This window comes from Mesoplodon bidens (genome assembly GCF_964165515.1).
Source record: "Mesoplodon bidens genome assembly, contig: HAP1_SCAFFOLD_312, whole genome shotgun sequence".
NCBI lineage: Eukaryota > Metazoa > Chordata > Mammalia > Artiodactyla > Ziphiidae > Mesoplodon > Mesoplodon bidens.
The window spans coordinates 445,584-466,549 of record NW_027672635.1 but is presented as its reverse complement, the minus strand read 5'-3'; the positions used below and the strand labels follow the sequence as shown (position 1 = coordinate 466,549).

Below are 20,966 nucleotides of genomic sequence, written 5' to 3'. Positions count from 1 at the left end.
AACTTCTCTAGGCAAGAAACACAACAGAAGGAATATACCTACAATAACGAACCCAAAGCAATTTAGGAAATGGGATTAGGAACATACATATCAATAAATACCTTAAATGTAAATGGACTAAATGCTCCCACCAAAAGACACAGAGTGGCTGAATGGATACAAAAACAAGACCCATATATATGCTGTCTACAAGAGACCCACTTCAGACCTAGAGACACTTACAGATTGAAAGTAAGGGGATGGAAAAAGATATTCCATGCAAATGGAAATCAAAAGAAAGCTGGAGTAGCAATTCTTATATCAGACAAAATAGACTTTAAAATAAAGACTATTAGAAGAGACAAAGAAGGACACTACATAACGATAAAGGGATCGATCCAAGAAGAAGATATAACAATTGTAAATATTTATGCACCCAACATAGGAGCACCTCAATACATAAGGCAAATACTAACAGCCATAAAAGGGGAAATCGACAGTAACACAATCATAGTAGGGGACTTTAACACCCCACTTTCACCAATGGACAGATCATCCAAAATGAAAATAAATAAGGAAACACAAGCTTGAAATGATACATTAAACAAGATGGACTTAGTTGATATTTATAGGACATTCCATCCAAAAACAACAGAATACACATTTTTCTCAAGTGCTCATGGAACATTCTCCAGGATAGATCATATCTTGGGTCACAAATCAAGCCTCGGTAAATTTAAGAAAATTGAAATTGTATCAAGTATCTTTTCAGACCACAATGCTATGAGACTAGACATCAATTACAGGAAAAGATCTGTAAAAAATACAAACACATGGAGGCTAAACAATACACTATTCAATAACGAAGTGATCACTGAAGAAATCAAAGAGGAAATAAAAAAATACCTAGAAACAAATGACAATGGAGACATGACGACCCAAAACCAGTGGGACGCAGCAAAAGCAGTTCTAAGGGGGAAGTTTATAGCAATACAATCCCACCTTAAGAAACAGGAAACATTTCGAGTAAACAACCTGACCCTGCACCTAAAGCAATTAGAGAAAGAAGAACAAAAAACCCCCAAAGTTAGCAGAAGGAAAGAAATCATAAAGATCAGATCAGAAATAAATGAAAAAGAAATGAAGGAAACTATAGCAAAGATCAACCAAACTAAAAGCTGGTTCTTTGAGAAGATAAACAAAATTGACAAACCATTAGCCAGACTCATCAAGAAAAGAAGGGAGAAGACTCAAATCAATAGAATTAGAAATGAAGAAGGAGAAGTAACAACTGACACTGCAGAAATACAAAAGATCATGAGAGATTACTACAAGCAACTCTATGCCAATAAAATGGACAACCTGGAAGAAATGGACAAATTCTTAGAAATGCACAACCTGCCAAGACTGACTCAGGAAGAAATAGAAAATATGAATAGACCAATCACAAGCACTGAAATTGAAACTGTGATTAAAAATCTTCCATCAAACAAAAGCCCAGGACCAGATGGCTTCACAGGCGAATTCTATCAAACATTTAGAGAAGAGCTAACACCCATCCTTCTCAAACTCTTCCAAACAATATCAGAGGAAGGAACACTCCCAAACTCATTCTACGAGGCCACCATCACCTTGATACCAAAACCAGGCAAGGATGTCACAAAGAAAGAAAACTACAGGCCAATATCACTGATGAACATAGATGCAAAAATCCTCAACAAAATACTAGCAAACAGAATCCAACAGCACATCAAAATGATCATACACCATGATCAAGTGGGGTTTATTCCAGGAATGCAAGGATTCTTCAATATATGCAAATCAATCAATGTGATACACCATATTAACAAGTTGAAGGAGAAAAACCATATGATCATCTCAATAGATGCAGAGAAAGCTTTCGACAAAATTCAACACCCATTTATGATAAAAACCCTGCAGAAAGTAGGCATAGAGGGAACTTTCCTCAACATAATAAAGGCCATATATGACAAACCCACAGCCAACATTGTCCTCAATGGTGAAAAACTGAAACCATTTCCACTAAGATCGGGAACAAGACCAGGCTGCCCACTCTCACCACTCTTATTCAACTTAGTTTTGGAAGTTTTAGCCACAGCAATCAGAGAAGAAAAGGAAATAAAAGGAATCGAAATTGGAAAAGAAGAAGTAAAGCTGTCACTGTTTGCAGATGACATGATACTATACATAGAGAATCCTAAAGATGCTACCGAAAAACTACTAGATCTAATCAATGAATTTGGTAAAGTAGCAGGATACAAAATTAATGTACAGAAATCTCTGGCATTCCTGTACACTAATGATGAAAAATCTGAAAATGAAATCAAGAAAACACTCCCATTTACCACTGCAACAAAAAGAATAAAATATCTAGGAATAAACCTACCTAAGGAGACAAAAGACCTGTATGCAGAAAATTATAAGACACTGATGAAAGAAATTAAAGATGATACAAATAGATGGAGAGATATACCATGCTCCTGGATTGGAAGAATCAATATTGTGAAAATGACTCTACTACCCAAAGCAATCTACAGATTCAATGCAATCCCTATCAAACTCCCACTGGCATTTTTCACAGAACTAGAACAAAAAAATTCACAATTTGTTTGGAAAAACAAAAGACCACGAATAGCCAAAGCAATCTTGAGAACGAAAAACGGAGCTGGAGGAATCAGGCTCCCTGACTTCAGACTATACTACAAAGCTACAGTAATCAAGACAGTGTGGTACTGGCATAAAAACAGAAAGATAGATCAGTGGATCAGGATAGAAAGCCCAGAGATAAACCCACGCACATATGGCCAACTTATCTTTGATAAAGGAGTCAGGAATGTACAGTGGAGAAAGGACAGCCTCTTCAATAAGTGGTGCTGGGAAAACTGGACAGGGACATGTAAAAGTTTGAGATTAGATCATTCCCTAACACCATACACAAAAATAAGCTCAAAATGGATTAAAGACTTAAATGTAAGGCCAGAAACTATCAAACTCTTAGAGGAAAACATAGGTAGAACACTCTATGACATCAATCACAGCAAGATCCTTTTGGACCCACCTCCTAGAGAAATGGAAATAAAAACAAAGATAAACAAATGGGACCTAATGGAACTTCAAAGCTTTTGCACAGCAAAGGAAACCATAAACAAGACCAAAAGACAACCCTCAGAATGGGAGAAAATATTTGCAAATGAAGCAACTGACAAAGGATTAATCTCCGAAATTTATAAACAGCTCATGCAGCTCAATAGCAAAAAAACAAACAACCCAATCCAAAAATGGGCAGAAGACTTAAATAGGCATTTCTCCAAAGAAGATATACAGACTGCCAACAAACACATGAAAGAATGCTCAAGATCATTAATCATTAGAGAAATGCAAATCAAAACTACAATGAGATATCATCTCACACCAGTCAGAATGGCCATCATCAAGAAATCTAGAAACAATAAATGCTGGAGAGGGTGTGGAGAAAAGGGAACACTCTTGCACTGCTGGTGGGAATGTGAATTGGTACAGCCACTATGGAGAACAGTACGGAGGTTCCTCAAAAAACTAAAAATAGAAGTACCATATGAGCCAGCAATCCCACTACTAGGCATATACCCTGAGAAAACCATAATTCAAAAAGAGACATGTACCAAAATGTTCATTGCAGCTCTATTCACAGTAGCCCGGAGCTGGAAACAACCTAAGTGTCCATCATCGGATGAATGGATAAAGAAGATGTGGCACATATATACAATGGAATATTACTCAGCCATAAAAAGAAACGAAACTGAGCTATTTGTAATGAGGTGGATAGACCTAGAGTCTGTCATACAGAGTGAAGTAAGTCAGAAAGAGAAAGACAAATACCGTATGCTAACACATATATACAGAATTAAAAAACAAATGTCATGAAGAACCTAGGGGTAAAACGGGAATAAAGACACAGACCTACTTGAGAATGGACTTGAGGATATGGGGAGGGGGAAGGCTAAGCTGTGACAAAGCGAAAGAGAGGCATGGACATATGTACACTACCAAACGTAAGGTAGATAGATAGAGGGAAGCAGCCGCAGAGCACAGGGAGATCAGCTCGGTGCTTTGTGACCGCCTGGAGGGGTGGGAAGGGGAGGGTGGGAGGGAGGGAGATGCATGAGGGAAGGGATGTGGGAACAGATGTATATGTATGACTGATTCACTTTGTTATAAAGCAGAAACTAATAAAAATAAATAAATAAATAAATACATTGGGGGAAGAAAAAAAGAAAGGTGGAAAATAGTTTTGCTATTCTTGTTCTTTGTTCTCTCTTCTAGTTGGTGTGCCTGAGTCAAAATTTTAGAATATTGAAAATTTAATATTTCAAACCCAAACCACATTTAAAGATAATAATAACAACCAGCCAAAACAATATCGGTCCAGAGGTTTGCATGGTCCGGGGAACAATTCTCTGAGTGGGCCACTTGGAGTGGGATTTGCCCACCCCCCTCCACTCCTTCTGCCTCATATACTGAAGATAGAGACAAAGAAACCAACTCAAATCTTTCCAAAGTGTATTTATAAATAGAGAATTTGTAATCAGAAAAACAATAACAATATATAATAGAAGTAACATGATTTTTCAGAACCAGTATCTTGTTCTAAAGCAATATATAAAAAAGAAGGTTAGCTATAAACCCTGGACCTCTTTTTCATTGATCTCCTATTTTAATTTGTTAAAATAAAATCCATGGCCTTTTGAGTCAAACTGTCTCTTTAATTTCAGATTTAAAGATAACAAATCTCTTCTTAAATGGAATATTGGCACACAGACACCACACAGTCTGGCTTATTGCAACTGTTCTCTGTTGGTGAAGTGGCACATTTGTAATCCCCACCATAGCAATCTTCACTATTTCACAGAATATCATTCAATTGTACATCCCTAGGTGGCAACAAGAATGGGCACTTGAGCTCAGCAGCAAAGCGTTTGTGGGGAAATCCTAGGTCAGAACCCCCAAAAGGGGAGACTAACTTGAGGATGCCCAAATAACCTGAGGTTTACCTTGGCCACCTCCCCTGGCTTTCTGACTGCCTGTGGGAAAAGCCTCTCTGGAAACTCTTTTGAGGTTATTGGGGGAATCCTAGGACAAACACACTGCTTGCTTTTGCAGGAGGACTTGCCCCATACCCTACCCAGCTAGGTGTCTCACAACCTAGCTGGACTAAAAAAGCTTCAAGAAAAACGGGACAGACTGACATTTGCATTTCTACTTCCACCTATTCTTATGCACGTGGAGCAAAATATGTAGGTATAGCCCTCTTTCTCACACCCCAACAGATCCTGCTGTCCTCGAAACCCATCTGGTAGCTGCAGTGACTACAATGAAGGGAGTTATCTGAAACCATGTTGGTACTGAGTTTAAAGGATTTTTCATGCCATGCATTTTGGGGAAGGACACAGATAATAGTCCAAACATGGTATAAGGCAATGCCCTTTCTGGGTCCTTGAAAAATCAGTCACGGAACAGAGGTGGTGGACAGGAGCTGACAAGAGCTGGCTTGTTAATGAGCACAGCATCCCCGGGGTGGGGGGTGGGGGAATCCATGAAATGATTGACAAGAGAAGATGGTAAATGAAGGGAGAAGTGGGGACAAGTGCTGCTCAACCCAAGCTGAACTCCAGGAGGTAAGTTTCTCCTCTAATTGGAGATTCTTTCTAAAGGTTCAGTATTGAAGTGGGTGTTTGACGTTGAAATGTGCAGACCCATTCTAATAACTGGAAGGGGAGAAGACTGAGGAAGGCAAAAGAAGAGGGAAGATTTCCGATTACTTCTCCAGGCTGCTGACAAGAACCTGCTGCTCGCAAACCAAAAATAACCAAGCGAAGGTTGAAGGTAGCAACGTAAAAGTGCAACTCAAATTATTTTACATTCTGAATCCTCTTCAATATCTAAGCGAGTGTGGCACAGCAATGGTTGATTATCTTAAGATTACAGAGGCTGACCGCCTTCTTTGTTTGCCCACTAACACCGCTCCTCCAATAATCTCAAGCACTTGGCTGATTGATAATTCAATTCCAGTTGCTGCTCCTTTTCCCATTGCAGAAGGCGGCAGGGATATTCCCCTTCTTCCCTCTGTATTACAAACCCCATTAGTGTGGCCGAGGCTAATAATAGCCGGGCTGCTTACCTTCTCCGGAGGGATCGAATCAGCGCATGTCCCCGCGCCGGCTGCCCCGGGGCCGCAGTGCCGCCGCGTCGGGTCTGTGCTTGGTCAGTTCGGCCGGCCCCCACCCCACCTGCCAGCTGCAGCAGCTGCTCCCACCGCTTCCGCCGCCGAGCTCCGGCCGCAGGAAGTCATCCCCCGCGCCGGGCCGGATCGCCACATTCCGCGCCAGCCGCGGGGGGAGAGGGGCCTCTTCCTGCTGCGGGGACCGGCTCCTGGAAACTGCGCTCAAAGATCGCTACCCTTCCCGGTTGTAGGGTTATTTTCTAGGAATGCTTTTACAGAAGAAGCGTCGCCGGCTGGTGGACCGAGAGAGAAGAGCCAGAGTGACTTTCTCTGCAGAGCGCCTTACCTCTGAGCGCTCCCCTGTCACTCCCGCGGCATGCACAGCTCCATTCCGCTGTGTGGGTTTTCCACCCTCTTCATCTTCCTTATCTGTATTGTTCATTTCGCTGAATTTGAGAGTGGGATTAGCTTTGAAGATATCATTCAAACACTCCGAAAATATTTTAAATTGGCGACTAGTTTTTCCAAGCCCCTGTAGCAAGCTCCACTTTCCCTCAACACACACACACACACACATACACACACACACACAGTTACTCGCACGTACACACCCAGCCAAACCACTCACAATTAGGAAAGCTGGGACCTCTCGCCCTCTTGCCTACGTAATGGAACAGGAAACTCCCAAAGGAGTGGGGAAGTAGGACCGGCTAGCGAAAGCACTCGTGGAAAGAGAGAGGGGTCGCCCCAAGATTTTGTTGCTGTTCAGTAGTGTCCTTAGTGGACAGATGTTCCCCCTCTAACCCCCTGGCCCCGCCCCAAGTGGAATGGCTGGTCTGGTGACCGCTGTAACATTTGGACACAAAGAAGCTGAAGCCACATTAACAGGTGGCTGCATCTCTTTCTTTCCCGAAGGATTTATCAGAATTGGCTTTAGGAATAATATTAGCATATACGTATATAATAAACCCTTTCCTTCTCTTTAAATTGGCACCAGCTATTAACAGGTTTCTCTCTCTCTCTCATTTTCCTCCCTCCCTCCTTCCCTTCCTCCCTCTCCTAAGCTGACCAGATCATCAGTTTCCGGACTTAAGGGGGAAAAAAAGGCCAAGGATGTGCTCTCTTTACAGCTGAACCAGGGCTTATTTTCCCGGTGTTCAGCCATTCCCAAGTAGAGAGGCTTTTTGACCCTAGGGTTCTCTGTGAGTGAACTTCTCACATTCAGCTTGCTTTTGGAATTGCCCATCACTAGGTCCAGGCCAGTTTTATCCTTGGATTTGTCCAGCAACCTAAACAGTATAATTGCACAAGGCCAAGGCAGTACTTTTAATCTAGGAAGAGTTCCCAACTCTCTGTTTAGCAGTTCCAAAATTAGGAGGTAGTGTAGCAAACAGTTTCAACAAGGCTCAGTAAGAATTCTTGACCCTAGAATGCGGGCTTTTAAAAAGCTGGAACAACCTAATTCATCTCTCTGAGTTTCACTTTCATAAAATTAGACCTCACCAAAGAGCAGGGGATTCTTAATATGTATCAAAGTGTATGTGGAATCTGGATGGGAATATTACATCTTTAATTTCACTAACCTCTAGCTGCAATTTAGTATTTAGCATGTCCTTTAAATCTAAATGCAGACAACAAACCACAATAATATTAGGAGTACCTGTGACTATATCCCCAGCAGATACCACAGACAATTTCCTAAGGCAGTTTTTATAGATATCTCAAAGTATCACTAGTCTGATGTTACAATCAAATCATCATTACCTTTTTTGTTTTATCTAATAGACTATATCTATTTTAGAATGGTTTTAGATATACAGAAAAATTAAGGGGATAATACAGAGTTCTTATATATCTCATTCCCAATTTCCTCGATTATTGACACCGTACACCAGTGTGGTACCTTTTTTACAATTAATGAGCCAATATTAATACAATAATATTAACCAGAGTCTGTACTTTATTCAGATTTCCTTGGCTTTTGCCTAGTGTCCTTAATTCCATTTCAGGCTTCCATCCAGGACACCACATTACATTTAGTTATCAAGCCCCCTTAGGCTCCTCTGGGCTGTGGTAGTTTCTCAGGCTTTTCTTGTTTTTGATAACCTTGACAGTTTCTTTTTTAAATGTATTTATTTAATTTATTTATTTTTGGCTGTGTTGGGTGTTTGTTGCTACGTGCGGGCTTTCTCTAGTTGCGGAGAGCGGGGGTTACTCTTCGTTGCAGCGCGCCGGCCTCTCATTGCAGTGGCCTCTCTCATTGTGGAGCACGGGCTGTAGGCGCGTGGGCCTCCGTAGTTGCAGCATATGGACTCAGTATTTGTGGTTCACGGGCTTAGTTGCTCCCTGGCATGTGGGATCTTCCCAGGCCAGGGCTCGAACCCGTGTCCCCTGCATTGGCAGGCGGACTCTCAACCACTGCGCCACCAGGGAAGCCCCAACCTTGACGGTTTTGAGGAGCAGTGATCAAGTGTTTTGTAGCATACCTCACTAATGTAAACTGTCCAATGCTTTTCTCACGGTAAGACTGGGATTATGGTTTATTGGGAGGACAACCAGATAAAGTGCCTTTTTAATAACATCTTATCAAGGGTACATGCTATCAATGTGATTTGCCTGTTGATGTTGACCTTGATAACCTGGCTGAGGTCGTGTCTCAGATTTCTCCACTGTAAAGTTACTCCTCCACCCCTTCCACACTACACTTGTTGGAAGGAAGTCACTATGTGAAGCACAAACCCAAAAAGTGGAGAGTTATGATCCACCTCCTTGAGGACAGAGTATGTACATAAAGTATTTGGAATTCTTCCACACAGATTTGTCTATTTTCCCCTAAACATTAATTTATTCAATTATTGATATTTATTTATATCAGTATAGACTCATGGATATCTATTTTATCCTTTGGGTTATAATCCAATACTACTTTATTTTGTTGTTTGAATTGTTCCAGCTTTGGCCATTGGGAGCTTTTGCTTTTGGCACCTGTGCTCCTTTGACATACTCCTTTTGGGGTGTGTGAGTTTGTGTGTGTGTGTGTATCTGTGTGTATCTGTGTTTAGCATGCATGTTTGTGTGTGTGTTTAATACTTCCTGACTTTTTGGTACCACAAGATGCTCCAGGCTCATTTTGTGTATTTCCTGCCCCAGTCCTAGAATCAGTCATTTCTCTGAGGAGCCCTGATTCCTTTTATTGGAGAGTAGTAATAGAAACCAAGATCTGGGCTCTAGATGTGCTGTTGCTAGTGGGCTATTATTTGATTAGGCTCTCTTAACTGAGAGAACAAAGAAATATATATGTATACTAACCCATGTATATACACATATCAGTAAATACTTCTATATATAACTATCTATATCTATATTGAGCTGAGTGTATACTGATGTCTGCAACTATAATGCATTAACGCTGAGATTAGTTTAGCCTTCTCCTCTTGTTTATCTGTAAATTCATACTTCAATATTGAGAAATGTGGCTACCACCATCCACCATCTATTTATTTAATTGTTCCAATTTCAGTACACATGTATCAGAGTTGTGAACCCATCTCCCCAACATCACTATTTTTAAGTATAGTAGTTAATAGAGTCTCTGTTATATCTTGTTATTTGATGAGTTTAAATACCCATTCATTTCTATATCACAAATTTGGTTTTTAAAATATTCGAATGACTACATTTAAAACATAGTAACTAGTTTCTTTTGAGATTCTATGTATTATATTTTATGAATTTAAAAGTGTTATTTTAAGACTATTTAAATGGGCTACTCCATATTGTCAAAGGGATTCACAGTAAAAAGAAGGTTAGGACCCCAACCTCACAAAGATTATTGTCAGTTTATAATGAGATGATGTGAAATTGTCTGGTGCAAATGTTGGGAGCTCATGCTTGATAAGTGTTAGCTTTGTCCACTTGGGCAGGCTTCTTTCTCCTTTAAAGTTCTAAACACCTTGGAAGAGAGAACATGCTAAACCTTATGGTTAATAATTTATAATGTAGTGGAAGGATTTGCTAGGCATCAGTGTTGGAGGTAAAGGTCCATATAAGGTTGACGGAGGATGAGTGATTCCACTGCAGAAGTTTGTACTTGATATAAATTAATATAAGTGCAAGCAATGTATTTTAAGTTCATTCTAGAGGAGTAGTTCAGAATAGCTTCATAGAGGAGAAGACCTGAGCTATCTTGGGAGATGTTTAAACAGATGAGGAGTGGAGCCGGAGTTGAGAAGGCAAAGGCAGTGTAGCCTTAGAATGCAAATGTTCACAGACATGATCTTGTGGTTTATTCACCATCCTTACCAACCTAATAAGGACACCTGCTGGTAGCTGCATCATCATCATCATCACCATCAACATCATCACCATCATGTTAATAAAGAATGGATATATTTGCCAGGTAGTCAAACAAGCTCTTTGCATGTAGCACCTAGATGTTTTCTACGATCCACCTTATGAGTTCAATCATTGTAATTATTCTCATTTTTCACATACAAAAATGAAGACTTAGAGAGATTAAGTAATTTGTTCAAATCTTGGTGTGTGCCCTCTCAACTCCATGCTCTTTACCTCTGTGCTTAACAGGCTAGGATGATTTGCCCATATTAAGGGCTCAAATATTGGTTGATAAGTATAATAATCTCATAAAAGGAGAAGTGAAGTAATCTACTTTGATGTTTATGGTGCAGTTTGGTGAATACACTGAAGTGCCAATAGATGAATAATAAAAGTTAGAAACACACAAAAATAGAGAAGAAAAATTCATATGTGTATGTCTGCTGGGAACAAAAAATCCTCCTGAATATCTAACTTCTTAGTAAATATCAGGATATCACATACGCATCATTAGGCAGCATCAATGGAGGATCCTCTGTACCCTGCAAGAGGGCACTGTTATAGATGCACAGAAAGAAAATTCATATTTCCTGTACATTATAAATAAGGACATACTATGATCACTCTTTAAGAATGAAGTAATTTGAGTTTTTAAATTTTCCTTATCAATTGGTGTATATGAATCATGTTAGGTGAAGAATTATTGGTTGATTGGACATTTTATGTTTTAATTCTTTACAGAAAACAGTAAACAAATCCTTTTAGGCTTAAAATATCACATTCAGCAAATGAGTTATTATACTGAAGAAAGTGATGAATTCAGTAAAGTGTCTGGAATCTAAAATAAGAAGTAATTGAAGGAACTGGGAATAGATGACATGAAGCAAGACCAGGAGAGAAGTAGGTGGTCGCTCTAAACTATTTTAGGAGTTGTCCTATGAAAAAGGGTTTAGACTGTCCCACACTGAAGATTTTAGACCAAGTAGACAGGTTTAGGTTGATAAAAGGATGAATATTTTGACAAGTAGAACCTTTCAACTATAAAATGGACCGACTGCATTTTAAACTCAAGAACTCCCTGTTACTGAAGTGCTTTAACAGAGGTTGAAGTTAAGCAGTTGGAAAAGTAAGAGCCTTTACAGTGAGAAAATTCTATGATTCTATGGTTTTCAACTCATAAATTTGTGTAGTTCATCCATTTTACTCATTGTATACACTTAAGTATATTGTTCCTTGAAATGGCCATTCAAAGTTGTTTCCTGTGCCACACACTATGAATGTTAGGGTTAGTCCTGTGTAAATCTTACCCCCATTGAATTAGTATTAACCCTAAGCAAGCAGCTTTCTTACATAAGGAAACAAAAAAAGAGGTTCAGAAATGTCCAAACTAAGTTTTTATAAAACTGTGTTATCAAATCTAATTTATCAAAAAACTTCAAACAGGGGCTTCCCTGGTGGCGCAGTGGTTGAGAGTCCACCTGCCGATGCAGGGGACACGGGTTCGTGACCTGGTCCGGGAAGATCCCACATGCCGTGGAGCGGCTGGGCCCGTGAGCCACGGCCGCTGAGCCTGCACCTCCAGAGCCTGTGCTCCACAACGGGAGAGGCCACAATGGTGAGAGGCCCATGTACCGCAAAAAAATAAAAATAAAAGGAAGATGCAGACCTGTATGCTTCAGGATTTTCTCACCAAAACCCCACACAATTTCTTTACTATTCCAGCCAAGTATGGCCTAGCCCTACCCTCATCCCTGTTTTTCTTGGTTTAGTAATAAAGAAAGAGATGGAAATAAAGAAGAGATATCAGGTAGAAAGATATAAAATAGTGGGGAAAATAATATAAGTGAAGTCAAGTACCACCATCATTTACTAGAAGTGAACTTTCAGCACCAGCATTAATATTTTTTCCTGTTATATCTGTAAATGATAATAACTAATATGTACATAACAATTTTCAATTTAAACAAATCTCATTTTTATAACTAACTACTTCGCAACAAGCAACATGCTAAGGCAACACCAATAGATGAAAAACGGTAGTACCTGGCCCCAAGGAACGTTGTCCAGGAGAACACAGATATATGTAAACAACACAATCACAATACAGTGTAGCGAGTGCAACAATCAGGCATGCAGAAGTGCAAGGGTAGCAAAAAGGAGCATGTGATCACAACACTAAAAAGAAGACTGCACAAAAGACATAATATGTAAACTGAGGTTTGAAAAATGAAGTGGGTTTCCCAGGTGCCCCATAGGGAGAAAGGAATTCTTGGAGGAGGGAAAAGCATAAATGAAGATAGTGAATTGTTCATATAATCCAGAAGTGAAGTAGGCAATGGCAAGAGAAATGATTGGACACAGGCGTCATGAATACTTGCATGTCTGCATTTTAGCAAGTCCATTCTAAAGGAAACTTTGAGGATCAACTCGGGGGTGGGGGGCCGCAGGGGGCACAGAACTAGTCATTGCTGCCAGAAACACGGGAACCACTTTCTACCAACCCACCAAAATAACGACTTCAAAGGCAACATGGTATCACAGAAAAGGTTTGTTTTTTTGTTTGTTTGTTTTTAGTTCATTAGGTCTCACTTAAAATTCTGATTCCACAATGCACTTGCTTTGGGATCTTGAACAACACTCATAACCTCTGCAAGTTTCAGTGTAGTAAGTTTATGTGATTACCTTCATCTGTAATATCCCTGCGTTGCAATCTTAATGGAAACTCAAGTTCAGGTCAAAGACAAGTTTCTCTGTGACCTCTCCTCTGAATTGATTCAAAAGCTGTCTCTCCCGTCCTCATTTGGCTTCTCTTATGGAATCTCATAAAAACTTCTATGACCTCTTTTGTGTTTTTTTGTTGTTGTTGTTGTCTGTTTGTTTGTTTTTTAATTTAAGTATAGTTGATTTACAATGTTGTGTTACTTTCAGGTGTACAGCACAGTGATTCCTTTTTCACATTCTTTTCCCTTATAAGTTATTACAAAATATTGAGTAGAGTTCCCTGTGCCAATAAGGAGATCCTTGTTGTATCTATTCTATGCCTTATTTGAATGACCGTAGCACTCGTTGTCTGTATCATTTTTATGTCTCTGGTTGCTTTGTGACTGAAAATGAAAAATTTCTATTTGTTCATTTCCTGGCCCTTCCTTAAAAATGTGTTCATTTATGTATTTCATATTTATTGACTACATCTTAGACACCGTGTTAACTGCTGGTTCTAGATGTTAGTAAAATATAGACCTTCCTGCTCAAAAGGTCACAGTATTTGTGGGAAAACAAAAAAATGAACTACCTATATCTCAAAGAGCTTTGTACTTCCCAAAGAGAACACACCTAGTAGGTACAATAAATACATGTATCATACATAAATGTATAAATAGTTAATGGGATTAAAAACTAGAGATAATTGCTTTTCGATTCTGAGGAAATGATGATTATATTTCACCAGGAGCTCAATACCACTCTGAGAATGAGGGCTTAACCCCCGTCCTGACTCACTGCATTGCTTTTCTGTATAAAAAATACACAAGTCTGTATATACGCTCTAGAAAAAGGCTTATCTGGCATGAATTTCAGAGAGCAAGAAGAAAACTTCAAGAAGTTCAGAGAAGCATCCAGCAGCTCAGATGATTGGCACTAATACAACTTGCTTGACAGGAAAATTGAGCTGTAAATCTCACAAAATTAGATGATCTTTGAAGAATTTCAAAACCTCCTGCTATTAATTGGAAATCCTAGAAGAACCGCTTCTTTTAAAGCATACTGATAATATGCTTTACAGCTTAATATTCAGAAGCCTATGTTTTGGCTAAGTGAGCTTCAGGAAAGAAGGAAACTTGTGGTTCCGTTCCATCTACTCTGCAAACTCTGGTCAAGACATCTACTTCTGTGCTCAGCCATCTTATCATCTGTAAAATGGAGGCAACTCTAAGAAAACATAGTTACAGAGATGTTGCACAGTTTCATGTGTCATTGTCTTCATTTGTTTCAGAAAACCAATAACATCTAAGCTACTACTGCAAAGAGTGCAATGTTACTTGGGGTCATCTGGTGCAGCTCTGTCAAAGTAAAGAAAAGGAAAGCGGCCTAGAATAACTATAATTTTCCCAAGAGGACACTATTATTTTATGGTAAATCTGGGACAAGAACCCTGATCTCTTTGATGCCATTCCATTGTTCTTTCATTGGGTTCTGAACAACCCAGAGAAAGAAAGAGAAATAAAACTCCTATGTGCTGTGTCACTGGTACAGGTCGTGGCAAGATTGGAATTGGAGCACTACATATTAACAGGTATTTGGGGAATTCTTCAAACTAATTAAGATATATACCAGGTCCATAAAAAACAGTATGTTTTCTGAAGATGATTCTGTGGCATGAACAGAACTGGTAACTGAAGGTGTCTGTGTGCTGCAGTTCCAAACAGCATGGATGAATGGTTGTTTTCTGGCACCTTGAAGACTCCATCCCAACATACACATTAAAATAAAATTAACATTTCAACTGGGTCATAGTTAATTCTGCATGCTCTTGTAAGTCAGCAAAATATTCCATATATCATTTAAGTTGTCACTCCCTTTCTTTTTTTTTTTTTTTTTTTGCCGTACGCGGGCCTCTCACTGTTGTGTCCTCTCCCGTTGCGGAGCAGAGGCTCTGGACGCGCAGGCTCAGCGGCCATGGCTCACGGGCCCAGCCACTCTGCGGCATGTGGGATCTTCCCGGTCCGCAGCACGAACCTGTGTCCCCTGCATCGGCAGGCGGACTCTCAACCACTGCGCCACCAGGGAAGCCCCGTATCTGATTTTCGTATTAGGACTCTTCTAATTTTTTATATACATTGGAAAATAACTGATGTCTTTCTAAGGTGTATATCTTTGATTATGTTTTCTATTTTCATAAAGCTTCTTGTATTCTCTACTCAAAACAGGAGTAAATAATGGCTGCATATAACTAATCATAATCAGCCATTTTGTCCAGATTTTTAGATGTGTTGGTATAAAGCTACCATAGTATTCTTTTGTAATTAAAAAAAAATTCTCTCTGTTTTATAGCTAGTCCCATCTCTATCATATTTGCCAAATATTGCTTATTTTATTGGTGTTTGTAAAGAGCAAGCTTTTGGTTTTCTTTGTCACGTTTACTGCTTTTCTTCTCTATTTTTGACTTTTCTCTTGATTAATTTTGTCCTTCCACTCTTTGGGATTTACCTTGTTCTTTTTCTATGTCTACGGTCCATTTCCTGTAGCTTCAAGAGCCATTTTCCACAACTCAATGAGCTCTGCTGGCTGTGTCATGGCCACTTCATCATATGCCATTAAAACTTAATCTCATACACTGTGTGAAGACTCGGCGGTCTTATTTTGCTTTCAAAATTGTTCTATAGCCTTGGATCCTTCTTCTTCTCCTAAATTAGCACTATCATCAGGGAAAATTCTAGTGGGCCTAGAATTCTAGGCTTGCCTTTCCTGCAGTTTCATAATCAAAGAAAAAACATTTCCACCCTTTTTTTGATGTTGATCGAAAATTTAGCAACACTTCTTTGCACTGTAGTCAAATCCCAAAATATGAGCAAGCCTTCATGCACACAGGCTCACTGAAATGTCATAACTTTAAACTATGTATGACCTTGAACAATGACCTTTCCAAATACTCCACACTCTTTCTAGGTGTTCAGACTTTTTCATTCCTACAACATCTTTTACATAGGGTCGATTTGTGTCCTAAGTTCTTCCTCACGCCCACTTCTGAGTATATATCCAGAGGAAATATCATCATAATTTGAAGAGATATCTGTACTCCCATGTTTATTGTAGCATTATGCACAAGAGCCAAGGTATGGAAACCACCTAAGTGTCCATAGTAGATTAATGGATAAAGGAAATATGGTATATATATAGAATAGAATATTATTCAACCTTAAAAAAGAAGAAAATCCTATCATTTAAGTCAACATGGATAAAACTGGAGGCCACGATGCTAAGTGAAATAAGACAAAAACAAATAGTGCATGATGTCACTTATATGTGGACTCTAGAAAAATAATGAAATAAATCAACTCTTCCCTCCCTGGACATTTTCCTCAGCAGAATCTAGCAGCCTCTACTATGAGTATTATCTTTTTTCTTTTTATTGTTTGTACCAGATCACAACCCCAGGGAACCTATGTATTTACCGATGTATATCTACATTATAGTTTACCATTGTTCTTTTCCTTTGTAATTCATTCCTTCCACTTCTGGCCTCAGAACCTCATTTTTACTTTGGAGAAGTCCTTGTGATTCAGGTAGGCTGTGTGTCTCCTTCCTAGGCTGTGTGACTTGGGGCTGGCTAGACACAGTGTTTCACATATACTCTATATGTCTTAAGTACTTATTTCTCTGTTTTCCATCATTTTCCCTCCAAATTTTTGTGTAGTTATTTTTTAATTGACATTTGTATTCCTTTCTTTTGTTTGACTAAGGTACTGTTCAACCAATCTTCTGAGTGCTTAATTTCAACTTTTTTAATTCTAGAAGTTTCTTTTGGTTGCATTTCACAGATAATTTTTGCTTAAATTGTACATGTTGCCCTTCTTTTAATACATTAATCATAATTTTAAATAATAGTTTCATTGAGATATATTTTACTTTCCATATTATTTAAAGTGTACAATTTAATGTGTTATGCTCTACCACCACAATCAATTTTAGAACTTTCATCCACCCCCCAAAAGAAAAAGAATCTATTATAGGTCACTCACTCCCCCATTTCTCCAAACCCTAGGCAGCCACTAATATACTTTGTCTTTACAGATTTGTCTAGTCTGGACATTGCATACAAATGGAATCATACAATTACTTAGCATGTTTTCAAGGTTCATCCATGTTGTAGCATGCATCAGTACTTGATGTCTTTTTATGGCTGAATAATAGTCCATGGTGTGGATATTACTATGTTTCATTTATCCATTCACAATAAATGGTCATTTGGTTATTTCCACTTTGGGGCTCTTATGAATAATGCTGCTGTGGTTGGATTTACGTGCAAGTTATGTATGCAGGTCTAGATTTGTTTTTTAAATTAACAGACTATTTCGGAGCAGTTTCTGGTTTACAGAAAAATTAAGCAGAAAGGACAGAGTTCTCATAACTCCTTAGCTCTCTACCCAGTTTCCCCTATTATTAACATCTTACATTAGCGTAAGATGTTTGTTATAGTTAATGAACCCATATTGATACATTATTACTAACTAATATCCATGGTTTACATTAGACTTCACTCTTTGTTTTGTACATTATATGATTTTTGACAAATGTGCAATAACCTGTATCCACCATTACAGAACCATACACAGGAAGTCTCTTTGCCTTTAAAATTCCGCACTTCACCCATCCTTTTCTCCCTCCCCGCAACCTCTGGCAACCATTGATCTTTTGACTGTCTCCACACTTTTGCCTTTTCCTAAATTTCATATAGCTGCAATCATATAATATGCATGTAGCCTTTGCAGATTGGCTTTTTTTCACATAGCAATATACATTTAAGCTTCTTCCATGTCTTTTCATGGCTTCATAGCATTTTCTCTTTATTGCTCAATGTTGTTCCTTTGTACCGATATACCATAGTTTGTTTATCCATTCACCTATTGAAAAACATCTTGGTTGATTTCAAGTTTTGGCAATTATGAAAGAAACTGTTATAAACATCCATGTGCAGGTTTTTATGTGGACATAACTTTTCAGTTCCTATGGGTAAATACCAAAGAGCATGATTACTAGATCACTGTATGGTAAAAGTATGTTTAGTTTTGTAAGAAACTGCCAAGTACCCTGCTAGCAGCAAATGAGAATTTCAGTTGTTCTGCATCATCAACAACTTTGGTATCTCATTATTTGGATTTTAGCTATTTGAATAGGTGTGTAGTGGTATCTCGTTATTCTAATTTAAAATTCCCTGATGACATGGAATGTGTAGCATCTTTTCATATGCTTATTTGCCATGTGTCTATTTTCTTTGTTTAATCATAGTTGTTTTGTTTTGTTTTTTAGCCAATGCCTACTAACTCTTGTCCTCCTGTGTCTATTTATATTGTCTTTTTTCTTTCTTTTTTTTTTTGAGCTTTTGATCATTGAGTCTTTTTCCTGGTATGTCCAATTATTTTTTATATTAAAATTGGGCTTAACTTATTTTAGGAAACTATAAAGATACCTCCATATTCTGGATGTTGTTATCGTTCTCTTGAAAAGATTTCCTTTTGCCCATGGCAGACAGTTACCATAGGGACTGGAAACCTTAGTCCATTCTCAGTTTGAGCTCATTCAAAGCCTTTTTTTCCGTCTGTGTGAAGGGTGCTCTATTTCTGTCTTGTCCTTCCTCTACGGGTGTTGCCGTTTGGGATTACCATGTGAACGTTTGGATTCTCCCTATTCCCAACTACCCTTGTATTTGTTAGGCTTTAAATGTAATGGTTCCCCCAGCCCTGTGAGACTAAGGATACGTGTAACTTGTCATTCCATTAGTTGTTGCTTTTAGCCTCAGCTCTTGCCGTTTGGCTTCTGTGGTTACAGTCTTTTGAACTCCTTGGCTTTTCAGCTCCTAGGCTATAACATTTGAATCAGCAAATGCCCCAAGGAGAAAAGCTGCACCAAATGTCAAGCTTGCGTCTGTGTTTCCCTTCTCTCCAGAACTTGGCCCACATGTCTTGGTGTCTCTCTAACATTTGGATGCTGGCGAACACATGTTTTCTTACTGTATCCAGGTTTTCTAAAATTTCTTTAGACTTCACCTGATCTTATGTTATTATTGAAGTATCATCTCAATTAGCCCTAGGAAGAAAATTTACAATTTTATGTTTTTTTAAATTTTCTATATTACCTCAGTTTCTGTAGAGACCTTTTACCTGATTGTTCAGTCTAGTTCCTGTGTTACCAGTAAGATGGAGATAGGTGGAGTCTAAGAATATTGGGGGGAAAATCACTGATGAATGATATGGCTCGTTCTTTTTGTTTTTCCTCTCCTTATTTACTCTGGCAGCCTACATTTGCCCTTCTTGATTTGACCCAGTTGCCCAGATAACCAACCCACTCTGGCAAAGACATGACTTTACTCTCATAAATGTCTGCATGTTAGGATAAGTTAGATGATGAACACCATGCCAAAGTTCTTTCTGTGACCAGTCAGAATGGCCATCATCAAAAAATCTACAAACAATAAATGCTGGAGAGGGTGTGGAGAAAAGGGAACCCTCTTGCACTGTTGGTGGGAATGTACATTGATACAGCCACTATTGAGTACAGTATGGAGGTTCCCTAAAAAACTAAAAATAGAACTACCGTACGACCCAGCAATCCCACTACTGGGCATATACCCTAATAAAACCATAATTCGAAAAGAGACATGTACCACCATGTTCATTGTGGCAGTATTTACAATCGCCAGGACATGGAAACAACCTAAGTGTCCATCGACAGATGAATGATAAAGAAGATGTGGCACATATATACAGTAGAATATTACTCAGCCATAAAAAGAAATGAAATTGAGTTATTTGCAGTGAGGTGGATGGACCTAGAGACTGTCATACAGAATGAAGTAAGTCAGAAAGAGAAAAACAAATACCGTATGCTAACACAGATATATGGAATCTGAAAAAAAATTCTTCTGAAGAACCTAGGGGCAGGACAGGAATAAAGACGCAGACGTAGAGAATGGACTTGAGGACACGGGGAGGGGGAAGGGTAAGGTGGGATGAAGTGACAGAGTGGCTTGGACATATATACACTCCCAAATGTAAAACACACACTAGTGGGAGGCAGCCACATCGCACAGGGAGATCAGCTTGGTGCTTTGTGACCACCTAGAGGGGTGGGGTAGGGAGGGTGGGAGGGAGACACAAGAGGGAGGAGATATGGGGATATATGTACATGTATAGCTGATTCACTTTGTTATAAAGCAGAAACTAACACAGCATTGTAAAGCAATTCTACTCCAATAAAGATGTTAAAAAAACAAAAAGTTAGAGAGTAAAACAATTCAAAAGAATTGGCCACACTCCTCCAATAGATTCTCTAACATTTAGCAGAACAGAGTTCACACTGAATCTGGTTTATGAGTAAAAGACAAGTCAACTTTAAAGTGGATCAGAGATGACAACATTTCTTTTCCATGTGGCTGCTTTGGAGCCATATTTCTGCTGACCACTCAAAACCTTCCTCTTGAGTATTCTGTGATATATTAGAACCAGGAATAAGGGGTGTTAGTGCTGGTAGGGTCAGACAGTGGTCTGCGATTTAATTCACATATCCTTTCTGCACCAGACTCTTTAAGATCATTGAGTTATCCTAAGAATTTTGAAGCTGTAGAATTCACGACAGTACATTACAATATGCCAATATTACTGTTCTCCTGCTCTGACATTCTCCACTGATGGACAGATGAAGGAGAAGGAAGGGCAGT

At 38.9% G+C, this 20,966-nt stretch overlaps 1 pseudogene across 1 annotated transcript in view; it reads left to right on the top strand.

Moving 5' to 3' along the window:
• Window positions 1-19,207: 19,207 nt before the first annotated feature.
• Window positions 19,208-20,966, top strand: part of LOC308609866 (ferritin light chain-like) — a 29,695-nt pseudogene continuing 27,936 nt past the window's right edge. The window contains exon 1 of the transcript in view: window positions 19,208-19,269. The product of the transcript in view is annotated as a ferritin light chain-like (transcript). The remainder of the gene's footprint in view (window positions 19,270-20,966) is intronic.